The 15,087-nt window shown below is 44.3% G+C and overlaps 1 long non-coding RNA gene across 2 annotated transcripts; it reads left to right on the forward strand.

The window, feature by feature from the left end:
* Positions 1-1,190: 1,190 nt before the first annotated feature.
* Positions 1,191-10,306, forward strand: LOC102554058 (uncharacterized). Of its 2 annotated transcripts, none has more exons than XR_356621.5 (3): positions 1,191-1,438; positions 2,713-2,857; positions 9,415-10,306. It is a non-coding gene; the product is annotated as an uncharacterized LOC102554058 (long non-coding RNA). The 2 variants fall into 2 exon arrangements; XR_005488494.2 differs by having other exon boundaries at positions 1,203-1,438; positions 9,359-10,306.
* Positions 10,307-15,087: the final 4,781 nt, after the last annotated feature.

Here is a 15,087-nt window from a genome sequence, read left to right on the forward strand (position 1 = left end):
CTAAACAAGCTTTTGCTATTTTTTAATTAAAAATATTTTATGTATATCTTGACTTACATTACCAATATTGGATAAACTTAAAAGAGTAAAATTTTTATCATTATTGGTCTAATTGTTTTACACATAGGCATTCACAACTATTAAGAATAGAGTACATGGGGCTGGGGATTTAGCTCAGTGGTAGAATGCTTACCTAGGAAGCGCAAGGCCCTGGGTTCGGTCCCCAGCTCCGAAAAAAAAAGAACCAAAAAAAAAAAAAAAAAAAGAATAGAGTACATATCAGGCTCAAGTGGTGTAAATAATGGGCAGTACTATTCTAGTTCCAATGATTTGGCATTATACTTAGTTGTTGGTATTTAGTAGTAATGAGTCACTTAATCTTTAAAGTAACTACTCGGGAAATAAGCTCTTGTTCTCATCTTGTAGATGAGGAAACTGAGTCACAGACACACAGACTAACTTGTGAAAGGAAAATTATACAGATTTAAGGTTTAAAAATATAAAATTAAAAAAATAAGTTTCAAAATCCACAGACTCAGGGCTGACAGGCCATAAAGATAAAGAAAAGGAATACAGGAACCAGCCCAAGCTATCAAAACTGACTCATAAACCATTTGGCAGGAGGGTACCTCCCCCAGCTTACTCAGAGTCACACCTTAACCAGATGTCTTTCAAACCCTGATAAGCCCCTCGCTTCTAAAATCCTAAACGCCCCAGTCAGCACGTACTCTTCTGCTGTGCTGTAATCTCACTGCCATGTTTGAATGAGCCAATCACTTATAGCCGCGCCAGAAATTAGCCAATTGTGTGTAACCGCACCAAACCCCCTAGCCTTCCCTATAGAAACCCCTGACTTTTGAGTTTCGGAGTCGACTTCTCTGTCTCCTGCGTGGGATACATGTCGGCCCGGAGATCTTTGTAATAGGTCTCCGTAATAAACCTCGCCTTTGCTTATTACATCCAAAGTGGTCTCTCTGTGTCTGGGGTCCGCGATTTCCCGAGACTTGAGTAAGGGTCTCTCTCTGACTGGGATCTTTCATTTGGGGGCTCGTCCGGGATCGGTGTTTCCTGGGGCGCGCCATCCTGAGACTCGAGCTAGGTTTTTTCACTTGCTCCATATGACACCATGAGTAACTGAGATGGGGCTGAGACCAGGTGGCACATTCTGAACATAGAACATAGAACAATGCAGCATTGTCTACTGTCCGTGTACCACTTCAGACACTTTAGACACGTTCTTTCTTGGCTGTGCCACCATCACACATCAACTCATTCTAAAAGGAACTAACTGCATTGCCTTTTGGAACAGATTTTCAACCACAGAAGAGTTGGCTTTACCTCCTAATGACTGTTCATGGTATACTCGCTAAATCCCAGGTTTCAAAAGCAAACTTGAATCCAGGGTCACCAAAAATCCAAGAGAAATGAGAGCATCAAGGTAGGAAGGGCAGAGGAGTGAACAGCTTGGATTCCCTGTCAGTGAACTCCAGCTTTGGGGTCAGGGGATCTCTTGAGCATCAGGCAAGGATTCAGAGCACTGTGTCATCTGCCCTGCAGTTACTTTCCTTACTGTTTCTGCACAATGATCCTTATATTTCTAATATACGAATGTCACCTTGGCTCTTTACATCTTTTGCCTTATTTTACTTTGATTTGCTGGAGACTAAACCCAGGACTTCACATGTACTGGGCAGGGTCCTACCATTGTGCTACATCTCACCCTTGAACTTTTCTAGGGAAAACTATGTTCTCTCACTGGCCATGACAGAGCTGGTTGTTGCTGATCCCTGCACCCTTGGAGCCTCTTCACAATCCAAACCCACAGTCTTCGTTAGGGTTTTATTGCTGTGATAAAATACCATGACAATAAAAAACTTGGGAAAGAAAGGGTTTGTTTTGGCTTACAATTTCAGATAACAGTCTACCACTAAGGGAAGTCAGGCAGGAACTAAGGGCAGGAACCTGGAGGCAGGTGCTAACGCAGAGGTCATGAAGGGATGCTGCTTACTAGTTTTCTCTTTATGGCTTGCTCACCCAGTTTTCTTACATCATCCAGCACCAGCAGCACAGAGGTTGCACCGCCCACAGTGAGCTGGGCCTTCCCATATCAATCATCAATCAAGAAAATGTGCCACAGACTTGCCCATAAGGAAATCTGGTTAGGGTACTTTCTCAACTGACTCCATGTCAAGTTTACACAGAACTATCTAGCACACCCATCCACCCCCATGCCACAAGACATCCTTTAACAGAATGATTTAAAAAGAACTTTTTCAACCCCATGCATCTTCCCAGGTCAAACTTTTGCATTAAGGGAAAGCTGAGCTATCAATTCAAAAGACTCTCAGAATACTCACTGCCCGTCCACTGCAGCTAGTCTCCAAGGACAGTCCCTAGCAACCAAATCTGTCAGTGTTTACACTCTGACACCATGTCACCTCTTGAATGTGAGCCAGACTGGGGAACTCAGCTGTAACCAAAAGAACGCTCTTGAGATAGCAATGGTTGCCTTCTTAAGGTAGTTGGGGAAAAAAGCCTTGTGGCTTACAATTGTGTTTCTAATAAGGCTGACTCTAAGGAGGTTGACTGTGAGGAAAATCACTGGCCAAAAGGAATTCAATCTCAAAACTCCCATTCCATGAGGTATCCAAGGTTGTCATCTGAACAACCTGTGTGAACAGAGACATCTAAACTAACCCTCCTCTCTTTCAGTGGTCTCAGGAACCATACATGCATGTGAAATCTTCCTATGACCACACCATGAACTCCTAATGACCCAGAAAGCCACTGAGAAGCAAAACCTGGAGTCAACATTCCATAATCGTGATAGACGCCATTACTGGATTGAGACAAAAAGGTTTGAGATGGATATTATTTGGTCATAGATAATTAGAAATATAACTGAAGATATGTAAGTACAAGAATTACTTTGGGGGGTTTCTACTTACCCTAGGAAAGACAGAAACTTATCCAAGGATGAGTTCATCCCAGAATCTTACAATTTTCGTATTCTGAAAGGCACGACGACTTAGGAAGTAGTTGATAAATGAATTGAAAAGGAATGAGACTCTGAAATCTAGTAAGATGGCTCAGTGGATAAAGTGCTTGCTGTGTGAGCATGAGGACATTGTCAGGATCCCCAGTACCCACAGGTAAAGGCCAATGAGGTGGCACACTCTTACTATGCCAGCTTTGACCAAAGACAGGAGGATCCTGGGACTTTCTGACCAGCCCGTCTAGCCAATCAGTCAGCTTTAGGTTCAGTGAGAGACCATCTCTCAAATGAATGAATGAATGAATGAATGAATGAATGAATGAATAAGTAAATAAATAAATAAATTGTGGAAAGTAGAGCTAGAGAGATGCCTAGGAGCTCAAAGCATTTGCTGCTTTTGCAAAAGACTGAGGTCTGATTCTGGCACCCACATCAGAGGACTCACAGCTCCAGTAACTGCAGTTCTATGCGATCCAATGCCCTCTTCTGACTTTGGCAGGTGTTTCCATGAAAGTGATGCGCATGCATGCATACTCTCAAACATGCATTTTTAGAGAGGGGGTGATAAAACATCAGGCATTGACCCATGGCCTGCATAGAGGCTCTTTGTTCTGTTCTTAGAAAAGTTTCCTAAAACTGCTATCTCACTGGACCATGATAAGCATATGTCCCTTGGCCATGGTCACTCATGACTGGGCCACATAAATCATATCCTTTTTGGATATTTTATTTATTTACATTTCAAATGTTTTCACCTTTCCTGGTTTCCCCTCCACAAAACCCCTATCCCATCCCTCCTCCCCCTGCTTCTATGAGAGTGCTCACCAACACACCCTCCAATCCCACTTGACTGCCCTGGAATTCTCCTATACTGAGGCATTGAGCCTTCACAGGACCAAGGGCCTCTCCTCCCCTAGATGCCAGATAAGACTATCCTCTGCTACATATGCAGCTGGAGCCATGGGTCCCTCCATGTGTACTCTTTGGTTGATGGTTTAGTCCCATCTTTTATTCCTTTAAAATAAGAATTGTTTCATTTGTTAACAGTCCACAAATGATAAGGCCAAGAGTCAACACAAACTAAGGCTGAGATATCCACAGGTAGATTAAAGTGACGACATTCATGTTGAGTTTTAAGCAGTTATTATGACCGAGGGAAAGACAGTTGTTGCCAGAACAGCCATTAGCACCAAAGACTGTTTTAGAGAGCCTCTTTTCTAAGAAATGAACTTCTCTCCAAGTAACAAAGTCTTTGAGATCTTGCTTCTTCCCTGGGGAAATATTGGTGAGACTGCTACTCACTATTTTGGTAAGTTTTGTCATTTGTTAGTCTTCTGTAAAGAAACAGGTTATTGAAATGGCCGTTTCTCCAAGGAGAGCAATATTTTCAGTTTATCGTCACACCTGTGGTGTGACACCTTTATCAGCAAAGAACATTATGAAAAATGACATCATGACATATAGTTGAGGCCATCTCTGACTCTAGTCTATCAATCTGAGAGTGGGATGTCAACATTCTACCTAGAGGATTGGGGTTCCTGCAATGTGTTCTTTGAACTTATAAATGGCTACTTCCCTAGACTATTTCAATGGCTTTTTCCGTGGAGTAATCCAAAACCCCCAATTACCACAAATAGGGAGAAAATATTAGAGGCTGAGTTCTAGAAAGAAATGTGTTTATTATTATCAAAGAGAGGGACACTGAGATGACTTGAACGTACAGGAGTGGACTCAGGATTCATCTAGGTAGATAACAGATCCTTTCTATTGGCCTGTGGCTGTGATTTTTTTAATCCATGTCTACAATGCTGTTTAATGAGAAAGCAAAAGTTGATTCCCCTTCCCCAGCAAACCAAGAACGCTGTCTTGTCTCTCTCACTCTGGAAGCTTCCACTTGGCCTTACAGTCAGGGTGCCTTTTCTGGGCTTAGGCTAACACACATTAGAACTCTAATAAGAATACCAAATATCCATCCATAGGAAGACAAAATGAGGCTTTGGAATAGCACAGCTCCCAAGGTCATCGAGCCCCAGAAACATCTCTTCTCACTAATTATGCAGATGTCTGCAATTTCAATGTCTCTTCTTTCCCAGTCAAGTTCTGCCTGGAGTATTCTCCACCCCTCAGTCATGTATCTGCGCATGCCCAGGACTGGTAAAATGCCCCCTAGGCACATGTCCCTACTACTTTCTTGTCACTCCTGTTTCATGGTGCTATATATAATCCTTCTAAAAGAGATGCCTCATACCTGTTCGGTAAAATGATGCTGGTTTTATCTCTACAATCCTGAGTGTGGTGGTTTGAATATGCTTGGCCCAAGGAATGGCACTATTTGGAGGTGTGTCCTTGTTAGAGTAGGAGTAGCTTTGTTAGAGGAAGTGTCACCTTGGAGGTGGGTTTTGAGACCCTCTTCCTAGCTGCCTGGAAGACAGTCTTCTCCTGTTTGCCTTTGGAACAAGATATGGAACTCTTAACTATGCCTACACCATGCCTGCCTGGATGCTGTCATACTTCTTTCCATGGTGATAATGGACTGAAGCTCAGAACCTGTAAGGCAGCCCCAGTTAAATGGTGTCCTTTATAAGAGTTACCTTGGTCACGGTGTCTCTTCACAGCAATGGGAACCCTAACACTAAGCCTGGGATGTAATTTGGGCTCTAAAAGGCTGAACAAAGCTAAGCTAAATGGAATTAACTGGCAGATCCAGAGGATCTTCGGAGAAAAGTGTATAGACTCCGAATTTTATAGAAACAGCTGTGAGATCCCAAACAGATGGAGAAGTGGCGCGGTATCAAGGATCATGTGTGTTTTAGGGTGGGGTCTGGAATTCAGTTCTCCTAATTCATAATCTTGGAATTCCTTATCCAAGTTAAATTAGAGTTATGTTTCCTACACTTGCTACTTGCAAGACTCTGTGAAATAAGCAAAGCTGATGACCTCAAGCAATTTCTATTTCTAGGAAAAAAGGAACCTTAGATATGTTCAATGCACAAATATATAGTTATGTGTATGTATATATTTTCACACACATATTTATGCGGTGTGGGTTGAGCTCTTACAAAAAATAAAGTGAAATGAAAGTACAGGTGTAACTGAGATTGATTCCAGAACAATTGCACCAGTTGGGTACACTCTGAGTCACATCCTGGTGGCCCCATTCTGGTCTTGGCATCAGCTGTACCAGCCACGCTGGTTCTCCTGAAGGCTCACAGGATCTCATCTTGAACAAGCGTTTAGAGTTTTCTGCTTCTATTCCTGCTCTAGTGCCAGGGAGACCCTCAGCATGTCTGCCAGTTCTGTATAAGGGAGGTAAAGGCTTCTAGGAAAGCACTTAACAAAGGAAGGACAGTAATCAACAGCCAAATGCCCACGCCTTGTGCCCTTCCCAGGGAGAGGGGCATTGCTATGAGAAACTCTGTTCATCTTTGGGGAGAGGATTCAGTGAAACTGACTCATGCAGCATATATACAGAGCAGAAAGGATATTGACACTTCTTCCTTCTCTGCCTGCCTCCCATACCCCACATCTGCTCCCTAAGATCTGTCCACAAATAAGTTCCCCAGAGAACTGGACTCACATTTTGCTTTTGTGGAAACCAAAATAAGAACATGAAGTTAGAGGTGCATGATTATCCTAGGGTTTCCATGGGTCCAAAGCATTTTGACTTATGGGTCTGTCTTTTATTTCTCTCTCTCCCTCTCTCTCTCTCTCTCTCTCTCTCTCTCTCTCTCTCTCTCTCTCTCTCTCTCCCTCTCTCTCTCTCTGCATGTATATTAATATTGATCACTGCATAGATATAAAGGCATATTATCAAGAGCTAACCCATTATTCTTAGATTCATCTTGTCTTCTGAGTTTTAAAGATCTCTCTTATGATTTATTCGTGTATATGAATATATGTATACATGTGTGTATATGAATATATGCATACATGTGTGTGTGTATGAACATGCAGATACATGCAGGTGCCCATGGAAGCAAGAGAGCTCCTGAAGTTATAGGCTGTGGTAAGCCAACTGACATAGGTGCTGGGAACCCAGCAGTGGATCATCTCCTCAGTCCTCTTCTGATCTTGATAGTATTTAAAATTAAACATTCCCATGTGCCCCTAAACGTGTCGTGGGTTCTAAACGGTACGTGTGCTGTGAAGAAGACCACACATAAAAGGAAAGAGACAACAGAAGACACTGCGACTGCAGCTAAGCCATAAAGACTGTGAGCAGACTCAGGAAGTTTAAAGTGAACAGACTCAGGTACAATCGTCCTATACTTTGAACCAGGTTATTAGTTTTTTTAAAATATTTATCTTTATCATATTTAATACAAGAATTGTGAATGATACAAAATTACTAGGATAATTAAAATCAAAATAGGAGTTTCTTTTTCATTTTGCCAGCCTTTATGAGCCCCACATGGTAGCATGCTTCCTGCTGGTCATATTGAGTTGAGGGAGGATAGCTTGTGATTTAAAATCAGGAACTTTTTTTTCCTGAGGGGCTTTGGAAATGTTTTTCTTTCCTGGCATCTTTTACTGAGGATGGGACTGTAGAAGCTTGCATTTGTCTGACAGTGATATCTTGTGATCTCTGGGAACTCTCATTACCTTCCCCCCCCTTAAACACCAGCTTTGTCATTTCCATGCCCTGTAGCGGGTGGAAATCTACCTGCTATTGGCTGGAGAGAGGCTCAGCTGTTAAGTCAGCAAGGCCGTTCATAGGGTACCTCTGTCCTCCTCAGACTTTGAAATCACATGAACTTACCCACACACCAACTTACACAGAACTAAAAGGAATTTTTTAATTGGATATTTTTTATTTACCTTTCAAGTGTTATCCCCTTTCCTGGTTTCCTATCCATAAACCTCCTATCCCATCCCCCTCCCCTTTCTTCTATGAGGGTGTTCCCCCACCCAACCACCCACCCCTTCCCACCTCCCCACCCTGACATTCCCCTACACTGGGGGGGGGGTCTAGCCTTGGCAGGACCAAGGGTTTCTCCTCCCACTGGTGCCCAACAAGGTCATCCTCTGTTACATATGCAGCTGGAGCCACGGGTCAATCCATGTGTCCTAAAAGAAAAAATTTTAATTGTGCATTCTGCAATCTGCTTCCCTATGTCTGTCTCACGTCTCAGCTTTTATGTCTCTGTTCTATTCTGAATTATTTTCTCCACTGCTATATTAGTCAGGGTTCTCTAAAGAGAGTGCTTGATTAAATGAATGAGTGTATGAGTGAGTGAGTGTGTATGTGTGTGTGTGAGTGTGTGTGTGTGAGTGTGTGTGTGAGTGTGTGTGAGTGTGTGTGTGAGTGTACGTGAGTGTGTGAGTGTGTGTGAGTGTACGTGAGTGTGTGAGTGTGTGTGTGAGTGTGTGAGTGTGTGTGTGAGTGTGTGTGGGTGTGTGGGTGTGTGTGAGTGTGTGAGTGTGAGTGTGTGAGTGTGTGTGTGAGTGTGTGAGTGTGTGTGAGTGGGTGAGTGTGTGTGAGTGTGTGTGTGAGTGTGTGTGAGTGTGTGTGTGAGAGTGTGTGTGGGTGTGAGTGTGAGTGTGAGTGTGTGAGTGTGTGTGAGTGTGTGAGTGTGTGTGTGAGTGTGTGTGTATGAGTGTGTGTGTGAGAGTGTGTGGGTGTGAGTGTGAGTGTGTGAGTGTGTGAGTGTGTGTGAGTGTGTGTGAGTGTGTGAGTGTGTGTGAGTATGTGTGTGAGTGTGTGTGTGAGTGTGTGTGTGAGTGTGTGTGAGTGTGTGTGTGAGTGTGTGTGTGAATGTGTGTGAGTGTGTGTGTTATCAGACTGGCTTACAGGATACAGTCTGCATCGTCTAACAATGTCTGGCTCATCCTGGAATCTGATAGCTGGGGGCTGGAGAGACGGTTGAGAGGAAGAGCACTAGTCATACTTCCAGAGGACCCGGATTCAATGCCCAATACCCACATGGCAGCTCATATCTGCCTGTAACTCACGTTTCAGATATCCAACACCCTCACACAGACATATATGCAGGCAAAAACATGAGTGCACAGGAAATAAATATTTAAAGAAAGAATCAGATAGGTATTCAACCTCAGTCTAGTGCTGAGTCCTGAGGGATCCTGGATAGCTGCATGCTCCTCAGGGTACATTAGCATCCCAAAGAAGTTGGTTCTAATCTCCATGAATAAACTCTGCACCACAGGGCTAGATGAACTTTCCAGCAAGAGTGAGGGTCATCAGGGACCAAGATATTTCCTTCTTCCATGTCCTTTCATCTGGACTGCCATGGGAAGGTGTGGTCCGGACTTAGGGTGGGTCTTCCTGCTTCAAGTACTCTGAATAAGAAAACTCCTCTCGGGTCTGCCCCAAGCTTAGATTTTTTTTTTTTTATTTCACTCTAGATGGAATCAAGACAACCGAGATTAATCATCGCAAATCTCCTTTTTCCATTTTCTAGTCTTGTGTGTTGCACGGTGCGCCTGTATCATCTACTCCTCCGTATCTACTGCAATGCCCTCCTCCTGCCAGAGGAATTATTTTCCAGTTGATCAGCCACTTCATACCATCTATTTTCAAACGGATCCCATCTCTTTCTTGTTTCTGAGAATTTCCATCACACCTCTGCCGAAGCGTGTTCTCAGCTGATTTTCGTGGCGGGAATGTAGTCTCTCTGGGACATCCTGATCCTTCCTTCTGATGGTCTCCTTCCATAGCTTGTGAACTTTTCTCTTTGGGTTTTTCTTGAGGGAAGGCTGGGGCACACTCTGAGCTATGGACGCCCTCCTTCAGGCACAGGGCACACTCTGAGCTATGGACGCCCTCCTTCAGGCACACCCGTTGAGTGTTTGCAGCTATGGCTTGGTGGGTCCCATTGTACTTATTACCTAGTCAATAGCTCAGGTCTCCACTGCTCCACTCAGCCATGGTCTTCCCGGTAAACCTGATTCCACCACAGGCCAGAGCAATCAGTCAACTTTAAGGAGGGGTGAGGGAGGGATGGCATTTCATCTTATGCTTGATAAATCCATCAGCACAGGAAGTCAAGGCAGGGACCTGAAGGCAAGATCTAAAGCAGAGACCAGCTTGCCTTGCAGCCAATTCTCTGCCAGAACTACACAATCTGCCTTCTGACAAACAGTTTGAAATCATTTAAAGTTTCCATCCTAGCCAGGCATGGTGATTCACGCTGATAAGCCTTACACTAAAGCTGGGGTAAGAGGATCACCCCAGGTGATTCAAGGCCAGGTAGGTACACAGGGTGAGTTTGGGATCAACTAGGGCTGCAGGGTGAGCTACTGTTTAAAATAACAATGAAACAAATAAAGATACAAATGTATGCAGAAGTGAAAGGAGGGAAGACTGCAACTTCCTTTCCCTCCCTGGTATTTATAACATGGATATTTAAACAGAGGCACACTGGGAGCTTTGAGAGATACACTGAATGGGCCAGAATTGTTTAAAAGTATATGTTTGTGCTTTTTTTCCCCCCTGAAGAGAATCCAGAGCTTTCATCAACTCATGAGGGAATCTAAGCCTCAAGGAAGCTTGAAAGCAATTGCTTTAAATCATCTTGAATGTCTCCTAAATTAAATCCAGCCCTTGGTGAAACACCAGCAGCTACAAATTTAGGTTTTGAGACATCGAGTCTGCCTCTTTCCTGGTGTCTGTCAGAGCTCAGGGGGAAGGGTCCAATCAGGTGTGCCACATACTGGGCTCCAAGGGGTTTCTTTACAGTGATACATGTGGGGGCTTGGTGGAGTTGGGGAGAAGCTCTTGCAGAGACCAGTGTGGTGCCTGAGCCTGTCTGTTCTTTGCACACAATTTTCACCCAAAACCACAGAAACATAAAATAAACCAAATACACACAAGGTAGGACAGAAAGCATGACAAAAGATTTGGAAGGACAGAGCTTCCCTCTGAAGATACAGGGGTTAGTTCTCCAGGAAACTAAGATCATTTAAAATTCTATGAACATGCAGAAGATCCAAGCCCAGGGGCTGAGGAAATGGCTCAGTCAGGAAAGCGCTTGTGGCACAGGCATGGAGACCTGAGTGTGAGTCTCTAACATACAAAAGAAGTTAAGTGTGTTCTTGCAATCTCAGTGCTGCCAAGGGCGAGACAGGAGGATTTCTGGGACTCAGTGACCACCGGCTCTCCAATAATCAGTGAGCTACAGGTTCACAAAGAGAACTGTGTCAAGGGAAAAGAACAAGACAGACAACTCTAGACAGGCAGCACCTGCCATTGACCCCCTGAGTTTCACATACAAACTCACATGTATGCATACACACACTCACACGTATAAACATACAAACATACAATTAATGCGCTCCAGAAAACAAAAGCCCAACTTCATAATCCTTTTCTTTAAAAAAAAAAAAAAACAAACACTGGTAGAAAGAGAAACATAAGAACACTTGAGCAAATCCATCATCAAAAAGAGAGAATTTCTTTTTAACAATTTAGGACAGGTATGTGTCATCTATGAGTATGCTTTTACAAATCATATCCGGTCAGGTGACTTCTCACAAACTAAGGTCCAGGAAGCAAAGGCTTCAGAAGCTCTAGAAGTGGGAGGCCAGCAGACTGAGATGCAAGCCCACACTCATCTGGCCCCCAAGTCAACACTCTTCCCAGGGGAGCTTGCTAGCAAGAAATAAGAGAGAGATTGCAGAATCAAAATCTTTTTTAAAATCTACATAATTCATTTTGTTGAGTATATTTCTCTTCTCCCCAGTGGCAGCTTCTCGCTACTTTCCCCCACCTGTTAATTACTCGGGGCTTGTGTGGGGGCGGACTTGGCTTCCTGCAGCAGCCCAGACAGGTTGTCACACTGTCAAGGATTCCTTCATTAACAAGCTGTCAATATGCTGCCAACAGCCACCATTTGGTTTGTTCTGGGGAGCGGGGCTGTGGTGTGGAGTCTTGGCTCCATCAATTAGAGGAATTAAAAAAAAAAAAAAAAAAAAGGCAAGAGGCAGATGTCTTCCAGTCTGTTCTCCGCAACAGACTTGGGATACGGCGTGGGTTTTCACTGGGAGGGGGGCCTGAGGGAGGGGTTTAAGGAATGTGTCAAGGAGGAGGAAGCTAAGGGAAAAGTATGGCGAGCAAGACGGAGGCGGAGGCGTTGAAAGATGGAGACTCCTCGTGCCACAGGGCTCTGAGTAATGCTAACTGTGACCGTGTCCTTGCCAGTGGACAGCTCAAATTCAAGCTTTAAAAATGGTTAAGAAGCCACCAGTTGGATTTTTAAAGCGAAAGGTGCCATTTGCCTACAACCTTTTCAAAGTCACCCTAATGAAGCAGAGAGGACCTGCCAATCCCTGGCAGCCCTTTCACAAGCCTGCACGCTGCTTTCTGTTAATTGGCACTGTCAACCCCTGAGCCTCCAGGTCCCCAGACTTCCCAGTCGCAGCATGCCTGCAGACATGTTGCTTTTCAGAGGGCCCCCGTGTAAAAGAATGACAGAAGCGTAATTTTTTAGCAACTCTTTGCAAAGCCGGGGGTCGCGATAAAAACTTTATTCTGTTCCTGTAGACTCAGACCCTACTCTGTATCACGTCCCACAATGCCTAGTTGCTATGCCCATGTAAAATGTGCTCAGAATCTCTCCAATCAGGAAGACCTCGGGACAGGAAATAATTTCCAAAGCTTGCCTCAGAACTGTCTTTGTTTGAGAAGGGAGTGTGCACTGCTCAGATTTCAAGAACTAATAAAATCTAGTCTGTTGTGGAGGTGCGCGCCAGTGATCCCAGTCCTTGAATGGAGGAGGCAGAAATTGAAAGTTCAAGATCGGGCTGGAGACTGGCTGTTCTTCCTAGGCTCGTTTCCCACACAGAGGTAGCACAGAACCACCTGCAGCTCCAGTCCCAGGGGATCCAATGCTCTCTTTTGTCCTCCATGATTATCAAGTGTGCACATAGACATACATGCAGGTAAAACACGCATACACATTAGGAAAATTAAAGAAGCTTAGGGTCATCCTGAGCTACACAGGAAGCTCAAGGCCAGCCTGGGGTACACGAGACTTTTCTAGAGTGGTGGGGCATACACTACAAAACATGCCTGCTTATTTTACCTCTTCCTATCGCTCTGTGACATACAATATTTGTGCACCAGAATTCTTGGACTGAAGACGCAAGCATGGATGGGCCAGAACTTCAGCAATGTGAGAGAGACTGTGGAGCTAAGAAAATGGTAAGATCAAATCTAAGAAGGTTTAACTGCAGAAAACAGTGGCAGGAGGTCCGCCCAGGGAGTGTGAATGTGATACAAGACACAGGGCCATTGTGTGAATGTGATACAAGACCCAAGGTCAACACACAAGTTCTAGACGATTCTTTTGGAATTAAATGTTTTAAATTTGTTAACTTGTGGGGGGAGGGCACAATGCATTGATTGGTTGTAGGCTTCAATTGTATACTCTACAGATACTCCTGGGTTAACTCCCAGCCGAGTGAGTGAAAATTGTAGGAGAGTGGAAGAATGAGGATGCCGTGAGTCCATCCAAGAGAAGAGAGGGTATGAGCCACACAGTGGGAAAGGAGAAAGCCAGAAAGAAAGCCAAGCCCATCCGTGATCGTGATTCATGGATTGCACTGACAGATGCACTGATTTAGACAAAAAGATGGTCCAAATTGGGCCGGAGAGGCTCAGTGAGGACATGCGCTGCAGGCATGGTAAGCTGAGCAACAGGCTGAGCCTGCAAGCCTGGCCTAGCAGACAGGAAATCAGAACGACCGTCGGAGAACGCAGGACGTGCCTCTTTCTTTTGCTCGTTTCTTTATTTCTTCCTTCCTTTCTTCCTTTATTTCCTTCCTTCTTTCTCTCTTTCCTTTCTGTGAGACATTCACAAAACGATGTATTTTAGAGGTCATAGAGAAGGAAAATCAATGCAGATGTTGCAAAGAAAGAAACAAAAACACAAGAAGGTTGACCCCAAGCCCAGCAGGAGAAACATGTATGCTACAACCAGGGTGGGTAAGAACATCCCTCAGAGGTGCACAGGTAACTGCAGAAAAAGAAAGGCAGGGCAGCACACCCCTGTCACATGCTGTGTGTCAGTGTGTGGTTTTACCCACAATTCACAGTACAAGAAGAACTGATTTCATGGAGCAGAACTAGCAGTGCAAACAAAATCATATCCAAGTCCCAACCTTATCCCTCATTCGCTGGGCAGCCCAAGGAAAACAGTTTAATGTCTGTGATTGTCTAGTGAGATCCACAGTAGAATCGAAAGAGCAGGCAGATCCACATGCAACCATTATATGTGACAATATGTGCAAAGACTGAATAAAGTTATAGTCCCCACTTGATCTCTGCAATCCCATCTCACTAGACCGGTTACATGGCCCCTCCATGGCTTTCTTTATTCCCTACAGTAAGTTTCACGTCCCCAAATGAGTGGAAAATTTGTTTCCACCTGTGATAAGTTTCTCTGTTACACCACTGAAGATATTGGAGGATTGGACTAACATTAACCCCAGCCAACGAGTGAATGTTTTTGGACCCAGGCACCAAGGAAGGGGTCCTATTATTGCAGCTATTTCTACATTCCTAGACAGATGTGGGAACCCAACCTCCTCACCAAAAGTTACATATGAATACCTTCAGTCCAATAGGAGAATAAAGGGATACTCAAACTCAAGTAAGTAGAGTCCCTTAGAGTTGGCAGACTCTTGGCTCTGGAGCCCATTCTCTACTGGGATAAGGCATGACAACAAGCCTCACTTTGACCTTGCTCTGGGCTACTCTCTTGTCTTTCAATGCTTTAATACACAGAGGGAGGGAATCCACTACGCTAGCTGGTACCATGCTTTCCAAGTTCTGGAGAAATGCAATCCAGGTTGCTCTGCAGGCTCTGCTGCGGCTCTGGTGTTCCAAATACCCACAGCTTTCAGGAATACTCCAGCCTATAGCCTGCCAGGCATTTGGAAGGACAAAGTTGTGTCATGGCATAGAGAAGGCTCAGAGTAGAGATCCAGGAAGCCCTAAGGACTAAGGACGATGAGGTCAACTTTGAACAGCACTGAGCAGGCTTTCCATGAAGAACCTAGTAGGCAAAGAACACTATGGTGGCTTGAGAGGAAGAATTGATTTCTCCAGACCTAGAAAGTCAATAGGAACCCAA

The sequence above is a fragment of the Rattus norvegicus genome, chromosome 8 (assembly GCF_036323735.1).
Source record: "Rattus norvegicus strain BN/NHsdMcwi chromosome 8, GRCr8, whole genome shotgun sequence".
NCBI lineage: Eukaryota > Metazoa > Chordata > Mammalia > Rodentia > Muridae > Rattus > Rattus norvegicus.